This window comes from Tamandua tetradactyla, chromosome 6 (assembly GCF_023851605.1).
Source record: "Tamandua tetradactyla isolate mTamTet1 chromosome 6, mTamTet1.pri, whole genome shotgun sequence".
Classification (NCBI taxonomy): domain Eukaryota; kingdom Metazoa; phylum Chordata; class Mammalia; order Pilosa; family Myrmecophagidae; genus Tamandua; species Tamandua tetradactyla.
Window position 1 is genome coordinate 106,201,826 of NC_135332.1, and position 13,900 is coordinate 106,215,725.

The 13,900-nt window shown below is 36.7% G+C and overlaps 1 protein-coding gene across 1 annotated transcript in view; it reads left to right on the forward strand.

Annotated features, from left to right (window-relative positions):
- NKAIN3 (sodium/potassium transporting ATPase interacting 3) overlaps window positions 1-13,900 on the forward strand; it is a 344,946-nt gene that overhangs the window by 154,948 nt on the left and 176,098 nt on the right. The gene's annotated exons all lie outside the window — the stretch shown is intronic.

The window sequence follows — 13,900 nt, forward strand, 5'->3', positions numbered from 1 at the left end:
CCAGTTGAATTATTATTTTGTAATACAAATTCTATGTATTGTTAGTTATACAACATGCATGGATCTGACCCCTGGATTCCAGTTCTACTGAGTGTCCTTATAAAATCCCTTTTTTCCTGGGCCCAAACAGTTAATACTTCTTTCACAATTGCACCATTTAGTTCCTTTATCCTCTTTCTTTTAGACCTTTTTACCACACACTGTTCCTCAAAGCCAATGATTCTCCAAACCATAAAGTTACTCGGTTACATTTAAATTGAAAATTTATGTAACCTTGCCTAAAGTATTATAATTCTGCTACTTGGCATTTGGCCTGCAATTAGAGAATGCTAAACAGGTAAATGAAAATTAAACTCCTCAAAGATATAAAGAAAGAGCAAGTGCCTTCTCTACTATTTTATTTTTCCTTTGATTAATGGCAAGAAAGTTCAGCCAATAGCTTGCTACCCAAATTGAATTTTTTGTGATGGCAAGGCTGAGATTAGAAGGTCAGGCAAACAGTGCCCTTTATGCTTCACTCAACTGGTCTGGGGTGCAACCATTGCCTGCAAATACTGCAAGTCCTCCTTCTCAGCCAAATACAACCCTTAGAAATGTTTCCCCTCACTGAGAAAGAAGACCTTTAAACAAATGATAGTTTTAACAGTAAAAAGGAAAAGTCAATTCCTATTTGATCTTTTCTGGAAAGTTTCCAAACTAACTTTTAAATGCCAGTTTCCCTCAAAAACTTATCTTATTCCAAGACTCAGCAAAAAAGAGTTGGAACCATGATGGATGGGCTTTCCCAGGCTCAGGGCTGTACAGGGACCATCTTGGTTACTGCCTGGACCATCTGCCATTTCCCCAGATATGACATCTGCCTCCTGCCTGTTAGCATCCTCGGAACTCCTGGTGCACAATACTTGTCCTCAGTTACCCCAGTTACCCAATTAGATAAAGACCCTTAAAATATCACTCTTGCAGGAAAACAATATTAGCCTATGTGAGCTACATTCTATATAAATGGCTCCAGATTAAGTTAGCTCTAAATACCTTTGTTCTGCATTCACCATATATTTTAATTGGTATAGAGTATATATTTGTGGATTATAGACTATTAATTAAGAAAATGTAAAAATGTTTTGCACTATTGCACAGTGATGAATTGAGAACAATGACTACAAGCTGGCTTTCTATTTAAAGAAAGGAGCCAGAAAAAGATTTTGTGTTCATTCTCAGAGAATGTCTTGTAACCTAGTGAGATGTTTTCATTCATAATCTGTATGTATAATAATCTCTGTATGAAATTATACTCTTTGAAGATTTCTCATGTGTGAACAAGGGAGAAATGGATAGAGCATATAGTTACTTGGAGTCTCATAATGTTATTTCAGACATCATGAAATGTGTACCTTAATAACTTACTCCACACCCCTTGAAGACCTCACTTGGTGAGTGTCCCCATGGAAATAATCCTATCCCATGGTTGTTTGGTAACTGGAGCCAGATCTGTGAAAGGGAGAAGTTTTTCCACTTTGCATAATGGCATGTGTATTCCAATAGTTGCTTGTGGAACACTTAGAATGCTTTTGGAAAAGATGCAAGTTTTAAGAGTAGCTGCTACCTGTTAAGAGAACAACCAGAACTTGACCAATTCCTCAAGAAAGAAATAGGTTCTCCATGATCTGAAAATTGAGAAGAATATAAATATCATTCTGAAAAATTAAAACTCAAGTTTAATTAAGGAAAGGTTAAAGTGCCCTTCATTTTTTTAGATCTATTAAATGATCAGGATTGACCCTTGATAGCAAATATGAAATCATTCACTTTCTAATATAAATTAGCTAATGGTTTGGAAGCACCCTGAGTCCTTAAGAACACTAGGAAAGATAATGCCACAACTCAGACATGGGCTTAAGAAATCATTCATTTCCCCAAAATAATTACATGGTAATAAAAGGAAACAGTGTGGACGCACAATGGTGCACGGTGGCTGAGTTCTCTCCTGCCATGCCAGAGACCTGGGTTTGATTGCCGGTGCTGCCCATGAAAAAAAAAAAAAAGAATAAAAAGGAGACCCTGTTTATTACTTAGGTAGCTCCTTGAGGGCCATTGAACTTTTTTTGTTGTTGTTATACTGTATGGTGAGGTCACATTTTATTATTTTTCCATGTGAGCATCCCGTTAGTACAGCACCATTTGTTAAATTTTGTTTGTTTGTTTTGCTTGCTTGTTTGTTTTTGGGAAGTGCATGGACCGGGAATCGAGCACAGGTCTCCCACATGACAGATGAGAATTCTACCACTGAACTATCCCTGCACCACCCCCACCCCATTGGACTTAATACATTTGCAAGATACCTGGCTAGTGATAACTTCATCTTGTGTAGATGAAGGGCAGAGAGATAATGCTGGCATAAAGTATCCCCAAACTAGGTATGATTTCTTCATCATACCCAGCAATCCATGGAGACACGAAGAGAAACAGTGTTCTCAAAATGAATATAGCTGCAAGTGAGGGGGTGTTCTCAATTCAGCTCTTCCCAAACAACAAAGTAAACTGCACATCCCCACATATACATGCCAGGATTTGTATGGAACTCTAAAGACCTGAATAAAGTGTCAGGCCACAGGAATGGGCTAATACCCACCCCACAGCTACAGTGGAAATCCATCCAGAGCATTGCAGTTCAAAGTCTCACTCTCGGAAATTTTCACATACCAAGAGGCTGCCTCCTGCAAGCCATCCAAGACCATCAATCTGCAACTTGAGATTGATGTTGCTCGGTAAGAACCTGCCACAGAGGTTTTAACCACATCCGATTTTACAATTAATCAGCCCTCTTTCCAGCCTTCCAATTATTTCAGCAAAGGAAGCAATTAAGAAAACCAGACTCTTTCACAGAGGGTTTTAAACCACATCAACAGCCACATCCGTAGGTCAAAATACGAATGTTGTTCTATTTATCCACCTACCTTTCAAAATGAAAACAATTAAAAGGATTGTATGGCTTTTTCTTTTTTTTTTTTAAAGAATCCTACCACATGAAAATAAACATTTGTTGTTTTTTTCTCAAACAAGGAATTTTTCTACCTAACATAAAAATAAGCAATGGTATTCTTTCCAGGTGGTAAAATGTAGCAACAAAAACTGAATATGAATAGAAAAATTTTTGTCATGCACGTTAGGTAAAATGTGTGCAGACATGCATATGCATGCGTGAATTATGAATTCACTAAACCAGAAATATAGTGCTAGCATGACACACAAAGATAGCATAATTTTATGGTCTCAAATCCTAATTAGCATAAAAAGCATAACATTGTAATCAAATAATTATTGATAAGTACAAAGACAGAGAAGCCAGATGTGTTGAATGGGCTTGGTAATTAACTAAGAAAACTACAGGTGTTTAAAATTCATAGATTACAATTGGAATTTACACTTACTGAAAAAGAACCACATCATCTGTAGGCAAATCTTAGTGTTGTTATATTCAGCAATAACATATCATAAAAGAATATCTGTGAATATACATCATACTTTCACAAATAATTAATATTTGCGATACCACTGGCATGAATTTTTTTTTAATTCTAGAGTCCTTTGAAGTCCTTGGGAGGTCATTTTCACAGGAACATCTCTGATTCTGTCCTATAAACCTGATACACTTCAAAAGTAGACAAACCAATACAAAGGAGGAAGTGGCCAGTGAATGGACAACTAAAAAATAGATGCAGATAAAAGAAGGGGAATTTGACATTTAAATGAAAACCAAAAGTTATCCTGAAAATTGCAGATCTTTACTAACTTCTCATTTCAAGGTGGTCTTGCAGTTAAAGTGAGCTTCATTCATGGTATTATCCTCTAATCAGGACTAATAAGTTCTTTTGATTCAATATTAGGAAATAAGGAATTTTTGTTGTTTGTTTCTCTGAGTAGTGTCAAATGACATGTGTATATACTTTAGAGAAGAAAAATAAGGCTTTGGCCATGATTCTTTTCCTCCTACTTTTGTACAAGTCTTTCAATTATTATCATAAGTCTTTCAACATGAGAAGTATTGGTGATCCTCCCTACACTTATCTTTCTTAAGACACGTTGTTAAGATCTATGTGAACTCCTAAATGAATGAGAAAGGAAAGCATAAATTTGAGAAGATCTGCACCACCACCCTTCAACATATAGAGATTTCCAACTCCACAATACTTCCAGCTCTAGTGATAACACCACCCCCACCCTCTGCATCAATACCCTGCCCTTCAGAATTCTAACTTTCAGCACCATATTTCAATCCTGCCTATCTTAGATCCCCATAGGAATGGAATCTTCTGGAATATACTCTAATTGGGTCTGATCCCCTCTACTTACCATGATGTCCGTGGGAATCAAACATGCCCCTGTATGTATTGACAGATCATTCTTTCCCATTGCTTTATTGTATACCATTGCATGAATATTCATTTACCTGTTCTACCATTGATGGACAGTTGGACTACTTTCAGGTCTTGGCAATTACAAGCTGCAAGAATATTCTTGTACAGTTCTTTCGGTGGAATGTAATTCATCTCTTTGACTATATACCCAGGAGTGGGACCACTAGACCCATAAGACATACTTAAACCTAGCTCCAGTGGGAATACAAAACTTTTTCTAAGTTTTTGTATAAATTCTCACTCTTGCTGGCAAAACAAGAGTCACTTTGGTGGCTTTCTATCATTAATTAGTGTTTTCTCAAATGTTCTGTAGATGTGTGTCTCAAAATGCCGTAGTTAGATGCCTTCATTCATTTGATAAAATGTTGTTGAGCTGTTATTGTAAGGCTGGTGCTTGTATAGTTGTGCAGATTGTAGCCCTTACTCTTACTGGTTTACAGTCTGGCAGGTGAATCAGAACATTGATTATAATAAAAAGTAACGTATTATCCCCATCCAAATGAAGAAATAAAATTATATGGAAGGACAGCGTTACTTGGAAGCATGTAGAAAGGTCATATTGCCCAGGCTTGGGGGATCAGAATGACCTGCCATAGGAAGTGATATATCTGCTGAAACAAAAAAATAAATAGGGGCTAGCCAGGTAGTCAGGATAGGGATGGACTGATCGGACAGAGGAAAGAGATGGAGTCTGAAGGTGAAAGTTGGCTTTCTAGGAAGAGGGAAGATGTTAGAGAGAACAGCTCATTTGGGGGACAGAGAGACATTCAGTTTGACTTGTGTAAGGAGTGTGAAGGAAGGAAAAGCAGGAAGTGAGCCTAGTATGATCTATAGATAATGGGAAACTGTTGAACTGTTTCAACAACTTAGCGGCATTGGCACGTTTTGGTTTAAGAAATATTATTCTGGTTATAACAAGGATCAGATATTGAGAAGAGCAAGAAAAGATGCCAGGAGTTAAGTTCAGAGGTCATCACAATTTTCTTGAGGAGAAATGGTAATTGGCTGGTCTAGGGTAATGACAACTGGAATGGAGAGAAAAGCAAGGATTCTTTATCTTAATTTGTGTCTTTCAAGCAATAGGTAGTACTTAATTATTTTTACTCAACGGATACTCATGCTGTCACCATTGAGATAAACACAAAACTTTTCCAATAGTTAAATCTAATTGTTTACTGTTCACCAATCTTTTTTGCATCCTATCTTCAGAGGTAACTACTTTTCTGGTTCAGTATTTAAGGTATTTGTGTATTTCTTTTACCATTTTACTACATATGTATGTATTCTTAAGAAATATATAATATTATTGTGCAACTTTATATAACTGATGTCATATAATGTGCATACTTTCTGCAACATGATGCTTTTTGTCAACATTATGTTTGGGAGAGCCATCTTTTTGATAAGTGTAATCCTACTTAATTAATTTCTACTTCACATAGCATATGATTGCATGAATATCAGTTTCTCCATTTGTGATGGACATTTAGATTGCTTCCACACTTGTGCCATTACAAACAATACTGCTGTGAACATTTGTGTATAGGTGTCGAGTAGTATGTGTCAAAGCTAGGGTAAATGCAAAGGGATGAAATTGCAGCATCACAAAGTGTTCCTATTTTAAACTTCTAGATGTTGTCATCACATTGTTCTGTTTAAGAGTAACCATTGTTCTGTATATAAGATGGACCGCAATGCCACATCTGGACAGCAATTAGCTATATCAAACTGCATCACTTTTGCCAGTTTTGTCAGTTTTATTAGTCTCTCTAAAGAACCACCTTTGTGCTTGATTGATCCTTTCCATCATATCTGACTTATTTTTTATTCGCCTGTTCTCCTCACTCTGCATTTTAAAAATAGCACTCATTTTCTAATGCAATCTATTTTACTTTTTGTTATATTTATGTTCTGTCCCCCCCACTAGAATGTTAGCTTCATTCATGCAGGGATTTTTCTTTGTTTTGTTCATGGATTTTTGCAGATCCCAGAAGATAAAACATAAATAATAAATATATATTAATTAAAATGTATATTTACTCATCTTTTCTTCTATCATTTTTAGCATTAACCTGTCATTCTTTTGAAGCTGGATGCTGAAAATCTTAATTTTCAGCTTTTTTTTTCTTTTTTACTCTTAACATTTAATGCTGTAAATTTTTTTCTAAATATCATTATACTGCCTTTCACAAGCTCTGAAGTGCAGTATTTTTCATTATTAATTTGTAAGTTTTCCTTGTCAATAAAAAGAAATATGTGTGGTGTACTTTGGCACTGTCTCAATTAACTATTTGCTGAATTGTTTTAAAGCCAAATTAAATCTTATAAGAACCAACTTGCTAAATCTTACAAGAACTAATTTCATTAGGAATTGAATGCAAAAGTATGTTTTTAAAAAAAATTTCTTCCCTTCCTACTGTATTTGTTGCCTGGCATTGTTTAGTAAAATGGAGTTTTCTCATCAGTTTGTTTATCTAGAAGTATAATTGCACGTGAAACGCATGATAAATGCCTAGCTCTTTCCCTTCATTCATTTTTCAAGTAGGGTGTTGTTCTAATACCTTTGTGTTAGGCATTGAATCATGTCCCCCACAAAAGGTATATTCAGTTTCAAACCCTGCTCCTGTGGGTGTGAGCCCATTTGTAAGTTAGACCTTTGACTATGTTAATAGTTAGGGTGTGCCCAAACCGAATGAGGGGGGGCTTTAATCCAATGTGTCTGAAGTTTTTATAAGCAGGGGAAATTGAACACAGATGGAGACAGCTCCGGGAGCTGCCAGAAGCTGGAGGTCAGCTGGAATATGGAAGAAGAGGTCAACTGGAATCCAGAAACTAAAACTCAAAAGGGGAAAAAAGAGATGCCTCCATGTGCATCGACATGTGATACAAAAGCCAAGAACCAAGGACCAAGGATTGCTTGCAACCGGACCCACAATGCCACAATATTCAGAGAGAAAGCATCAGTTTTGGACTTCTCTTAGCTTCAAAACTGTCAGACAATAAATTCCCATTGTTTAAACCTACCTATTGTATGGTATTTGTCTTAGCAGCTAGGAAACTAATACATCATGTTAAATATTAACAATTGAGTTTTTCTGCCTTTCTTTTTTGAGTATTATTATGGAATCAGATTTTTATTGATTCAGTATGCTTTTATCTACCTCAAGCATTATATATATTTTTCACATGGGCAGGCACCAGGAATAGAATCTGGGTCTCCAGCATGGCAGGCAAGAACTCTGCCTGCTGAACCACTGTGGCCCACCCACATTATACTTTTTGATGCTCAAATTAAACCCTTCATGCTGAGTCCTATATTTTTTTAATATGACCCCATTAGTTTTTTAAAAACTTGATGATTTTTAGCTCAAAAATATGTCTTCAACTTCCAGCCCATTTTACCACTTTTTCTAGAAACTTCCTTTCATAACACTCATTTCTACTCCCTTTGATTCCCTTTTACATCACTGGCTGCCCCTTCTCAGTCCGCTTTGCTAGCTCTTTCTCATCTATCCAGTCTTTAAGTGTTGGATTTATTCAAGGCTTTATCTGGGACCATTACCTGTTTTTCAAAAAAAAAAAAATGCCTCTCTAAGTGATCTCATAATTCCCATCAATATAATAAAGACTCCCCAAATTATCATATTTTTCCTCTGAACTCCAGACATATATCCAACTTGATAATCCATCTGGTATCTTTAGGCATCTCAAACGTGACATCTACCTCTTATTTTTCTTTATTCTAAATTTTCCTAGTCTAAATAGTATTTCTTCTTTAGTCCTACTCATCTAAGAATACAGCTCCACCATCCCCACCCCTAAAAGTTGCTCAATCAGAAACTTAGGAGTCTTCCTTCATTTACCTCTTCCTCTCATCTCCACATGCTATTCTGTCTCCAAAATAGGTTTCAACTCTAATCTGCCCTTCTCTACTACTACCGCCTTTCTCAAAGTCACCTTAATGACTGCAATAACCATCTAACTGGCTTCCATGTTTGTTCCATTCAAATTCATTCTGTACATGAGTCTCAGAATAATCTTTAAAAATAATGCAAAGCAGTTAATATGATATGTTCATTTTTGAAACTGACTTTAAGTAAACCCCAGACTCCTTTTGTGACTATGTCTTTAATTTTTCTAATATCAAACTCACCCTCATTTCAGCTAACCTCTACCTATATGGACCTTCTTCCAGAACTTGAAATATTTAAACCTCTTTGCCATCTCAATGTCTTTGCACTTGCAGATCCCTTTGCCTATAACACTCTGGCCTCAGATCTCCAAATATTTAGTTCTTTCTCATCTCTCAAGTTTTAGCCCAAATGCCAACAATCAGAGAAGATTTCCTTGACCACTTTGAATAAAGTAGCTTCATGCCCACCGCAACCACTCTCAATCACATTATTTTCTTCATATTACTTTTTACAATGTATAATTCTTGTCATTTGCTGGTTTCTCTTTTATTATCTATCTTCTCTATCAGAATGTATATTCCACAAGGACAGGGGTGAGATTCTTTATGCTCATTCTTGAATCCCAATGTCTGGTTCATACAAGCTCTATAAACACACATTAAATGGATGGATAGATGGATGGCTAAGACCTCAGGGCTTCCTAAAGAGGTCCACCCTAGGAAATTAAGCCTCAGAGTGAAGATAATATGCTAAGTTATTCTTACCTCTGCTCTGGTTTCTGACCAATGCAGAGGATTGAAAAACTCCAGTAAAGCCTAGATGTACAGCTGGGAAAAAATGGGAAATCAAAATGATCAGTGGACATCCCTCACTCAACAGACTGCACAAAGAACTTCATATTCAACATAAATGACTTAGGCCTAAATTATTATGATTTGCTCATGGCTTGCAGGAAGGATTCTTTGAGAACGCAACAGCAAAAGACAGACAGTCCCCAGTGGAAGCTTGACTATCTCTTAAATGTGCCTGTAAGAGCTGCTTTTATAGTGGAAAAGTAAATACAATTATTAATATATTTGAACTAGTAATGTCTTCTTATTTCAGATGCCAAAACATTTCATAGTCACTATCCCAAGTACCATTTGTCATTACATATGTCTTACAATATTCTCTAAACTGTTTAGTGCCTCAGTGAAAATAATTAGAAATGAAAGAAAATTGCCTTAATTTTTCTAATTCATATTCTGAAACGAGCAGCATTTGAACAGAAGTTTCAACCAACTTGGATTCTATTATATAAATATAAACCCAAAGCTAGATTTCTAAAACTGAGCAAAATCATTTTTTCTGATGTACATATGGACTTCTCTCCAAGGTCACCTTTCACTTCTGGTCTGAGCTAGGTTGTGGGAAGAGAAAATAAAAAGACAAAGAAAGGAAATAGCTCTATAAAAATGGATTCAATGACCTTTGAGCAGCAACTACAGGAGAAATCAAAGCAAATGGATCTTTATTAGTAGTAGCTGGGATTCCATTTCTAGAAATAGAGGGGAGTTACTAAAGTTAAATTAGACACAAAAAGAACAGATGATTATAAGAATAAAGGAGAATAAGAGGTAGATTAGTTCTTTGATTCATGGGAAATTTATGATGGTGTGCTATTAAAAAGTTAATATTGGACTTTCTTTTGTATGTGAGCTGATTCCAGTGTGGTAGCTCCATTTACTGTGAATAGAATTAACCACGTTAGATGGTTAATTAACAAAATTTCAAAGAATTTTGGGCATGCGTTTTATTTAATTCAAGTATTTTAAGAAAATGAGAACAAACTTGGAATTCACACTAATGAGAGAGACAAAGGACCTTTTAAACACTTAATATTTACTTGAATAGGTATTAGGGTAACAGCAAACATTCTAGAATAATTTTCTTTAAAGTCAAAATTTCATGAGTGAGAGGAGACATATCTAAAGCCTGGGTGTTCTTAGCCACCCTTCAAGCTACCATCCTATATCTTACCACCTCCACTCCCCAACTCCAGGAAAAAAAACAGTCTATACACCAAATCGTCTCTTCTCCACCCTCTCAATTCCATGTAATCCAGGTTTACACTCCCACTACTCTCCTGGAATTGCATCTTATAAGGTCCCACTACTTCAGTACTCAACAAATTTAATAGTTCTTCTTAACAGGTTCAGAGACTGTGATGTTATGAGCACCTCTGAAATTCTCTCTGCTATTGTCATTGGTATGTTTTCACCCAGTTGTCCTTGCACCTTCCAAACTCTCTGTTTTAGTTTGTTAAAGCTGCCAAGATGCAATATACCAGAAATGCAACAGCTTTTTAAAAGGGTATTTATTAAGTTGCAAGTTTACAGTTCCAGGGCTACGAAAATGTCCAAAACTTAGGTATCCAGGGAAAAATACCTTGACTCAAGAAAGGGCCAATGATGTCTGGAGTTTCTCTCTCAGGTGGGAAAGGACATGGCAACATCTGCTAGCTTTTTCTCACCGTTTCTTCAAACAGCTTTCCTGGGGGCATTTTCTTTCTGCATCTCCAGACGGCTGTCACTTCTTCCACAATAGTTCCTTCTTAAAAGATTCTAGTAAGTGACAACACCTTGAATGGGTGGAGACACATCTCCACGGAAACAACTTAATCAAAAAGATCCCACCCTGCAATATTGAATCAGGGTTAGAGAGCATGGCTTTTCTGGGGAACACAACAGTTTCAAACTAGCACACACCTCTACTTGGTTTCAATTTTTGGTCTCTCCTTCTTTCTCCTTGCTCTCTTCTTGACAGCTTTGCAAAATTCTCCCTTGGTTACCACATACACTTATGTACATTCAATTGTCATCATTTATATCTTTTAAATTCTAAAGATAATGGCAAAAACAATATTTGTCAGTTTTCTCAACAATGGTTTGCTTAAACCATCACCCAATATTCTATTTCCAAGAAATGAAAGAAAAATGGTATTGAACTACTACAAATAGTTTTTAAGGTTATTTTATTCATCTATGGTTTAGCAGCAACCCATGTATTTCAAAACTACAGATTTTGATGTGGCAACTAAAAGCTACAATGCAATAAGTGACCTTCTGTATTTCTTTCCTTTTCTTTATAAACTATTGGTGGAGTTGCATTTTCCCTAACATGTCTTGTATATCAAATTGGGTTATCACACATCACAGAGGTAGAAATCAGAACCAAACTTAGGATAAAATTTTACAATAAACTTAAATAAGATGTTTGATCTTTAAAAGTAATTTGATGCTATTTGTGCACTCATTCAAATTTTAATATGGTCATTGCAAAGAATACTAAAGTTTATGAATATGTTATAGTGCCAACAAATTAACTGAAAACTATATGAGAGATTTTATGAGTGTAACAGATACATATCATTAGTTTATAAATTCACCTTTGTTTTATTGTATAATATAAATTTGAGTCAAAGCCATATTAGAAGGAACTTATAGTCCTGCAATAGAAAAGGTCTCTGTGTAAGAATGCTTAAAAAATAGAAATTCTATGATTTAGATATTATGTTGTTTCCTTCTCATAAAACAGGAAATAATAGATCATTCTTCTGTAGTGATCAAGACTAAATGTAAGAGGTTAAATCTCATGACCAGAAAAGGATGTAATCAGTGTGCATTTCTGAAGTTTGCCTACAGGGGAGTTACCTTGTGTTAAACTGAATTCATTAGCTAAAGCAATTATTTTTGTATAATAGTTTCCCTTCAGAAAGCAACTGCAAATGATACATGTACCAAATCAACAATAAAAAAATGATGTAAAATGCTGTGAAGGTAACTGAATGATACGTATAGAAAATTGACAAAAAAAAGTGTGTGTGTATAAAATGTTTTACTATTAATTAATTTGAGGCATTCTCTATAATTGTACCTTAAATTCCCTTAACTGAAGAATATCTAAACATGTATTATTACATTTTGCTTTGCCTACTGAAGTGGACTGGATACAATTCCAATCTCATGATTCACATTCACTTACCAAACACAGGAGAGTGAACTGGGGCACATTTCACCCCTATCCCTACTCAGGGAGCTCTCACGCAGGTCACTGTCTGTCCTAACCACATACTACTTTAGGGGCTTTCCAGTTCTTAGCTGCTTCCCCTTAATTTTCAAAGTTCCAACCTCAGTTTCAGACACATATGAGTGTCATAGAGCACTGAAGTAAGACCATCCTCTCAGGGGAAGCTGGAATGTACATGCATGCATCACTTGGGCTCTCAGCAAAGGCCCCGTGGGCCTCACCTCAACATGCTACCTGGAACACGGTGCTCACTTGCAGTGGAGGCTGGGAAGTTAGCGAACATGACCCTGCTTCTGCAGACCATGGGACCCTGGCACCTCTCCTCCTTCCTATTCCACAACAGCAACAGGTGTAATCTCTATTTTATTAGGAGTCTAGATGGAGTGCCTAATTCCTTATCTCTTTTTTTTCAATCCATTGTTTATGATAAAAATATTATGAGTGCAGTCCTTCAGGGCTGACACACTCTAGAAATGCTGAAAGACATTTCTGGAGGATTGAAAACCTTTCCTTTCAGACTGTTGTCCCTGCTGAGAATTGTGAAAGCATGTGTCAATGCATAAAAGTCAATCATTGCCTTTTTTGTTCTTCGGATGGGCTGTGGTGCTATATGCCAGAAACAACTAAGGAGGAAGGAGCTAGCTCCTGGATTGGAGAAAGACTTCAGGATACAAGGACTTGTGAGAGATCACATCAGGTTATGGGACACAGCACAGCCACACAACAGAGGTACAAGCTGCTTAGGAGCAAGGCCTGGCTCTTCCACTAATTTGCTGTGCCACCTTGGGCAAATTAGTTTACCTGTCTGAGACCTACTTTCTTTACCTGTACTAGTTTTCTATGGCTAGAAAAAAAATCCCTCAAACCACATGGCTTAAAGTGACAGAAATGCATTCTCTCATAGTTCTGGGGGACAACAGTCTGAAATCAGTTTCACTGAGCCAAAAATCAAGGAGTGAGCAGGGCTGCACTCCCTCCCGAGGCTCGACAGGAGAACCCATTCCTTTCCTCCTTCAGCTCCTGGTGGCTCCTGGCATTCCTTGTTGGATGACCCCGTCACTCCAGTCTGCCTCCAGGGTCTTATTGCCTTCTCCTCTTCTCTGTGTCAAATCTCCTTCTGCCTCCCCTTATAAGGTTTCATGCAGTAAGGTAATCAAGTCATCAAACCTAGGACACAGCCAGATAATCCAGTATAATCTCCCCATCTCTAGAGCCTTACTTTACTCACATATGAGGAGTCTTTGCCATATAAGGGAATACTCACAGGGTCCTTTCCTGACAGGTTGCATTCATGGACATTCCTTGGGGCCATTACTCATCCTGCCACATCTGACCTGTAAAATGAGGCCGATAATTGTCCCTACATAAACATGAAGGAAATAATATCTGAAAAACACATAAGAGTAATATCTAGTATGTAGGAGGAACTCAGTAGATGATAGCTCATGATGATGCAACAACTAGAAAATGCAGAAAATAAGTTTCAAGTGAGCAAAACCATGT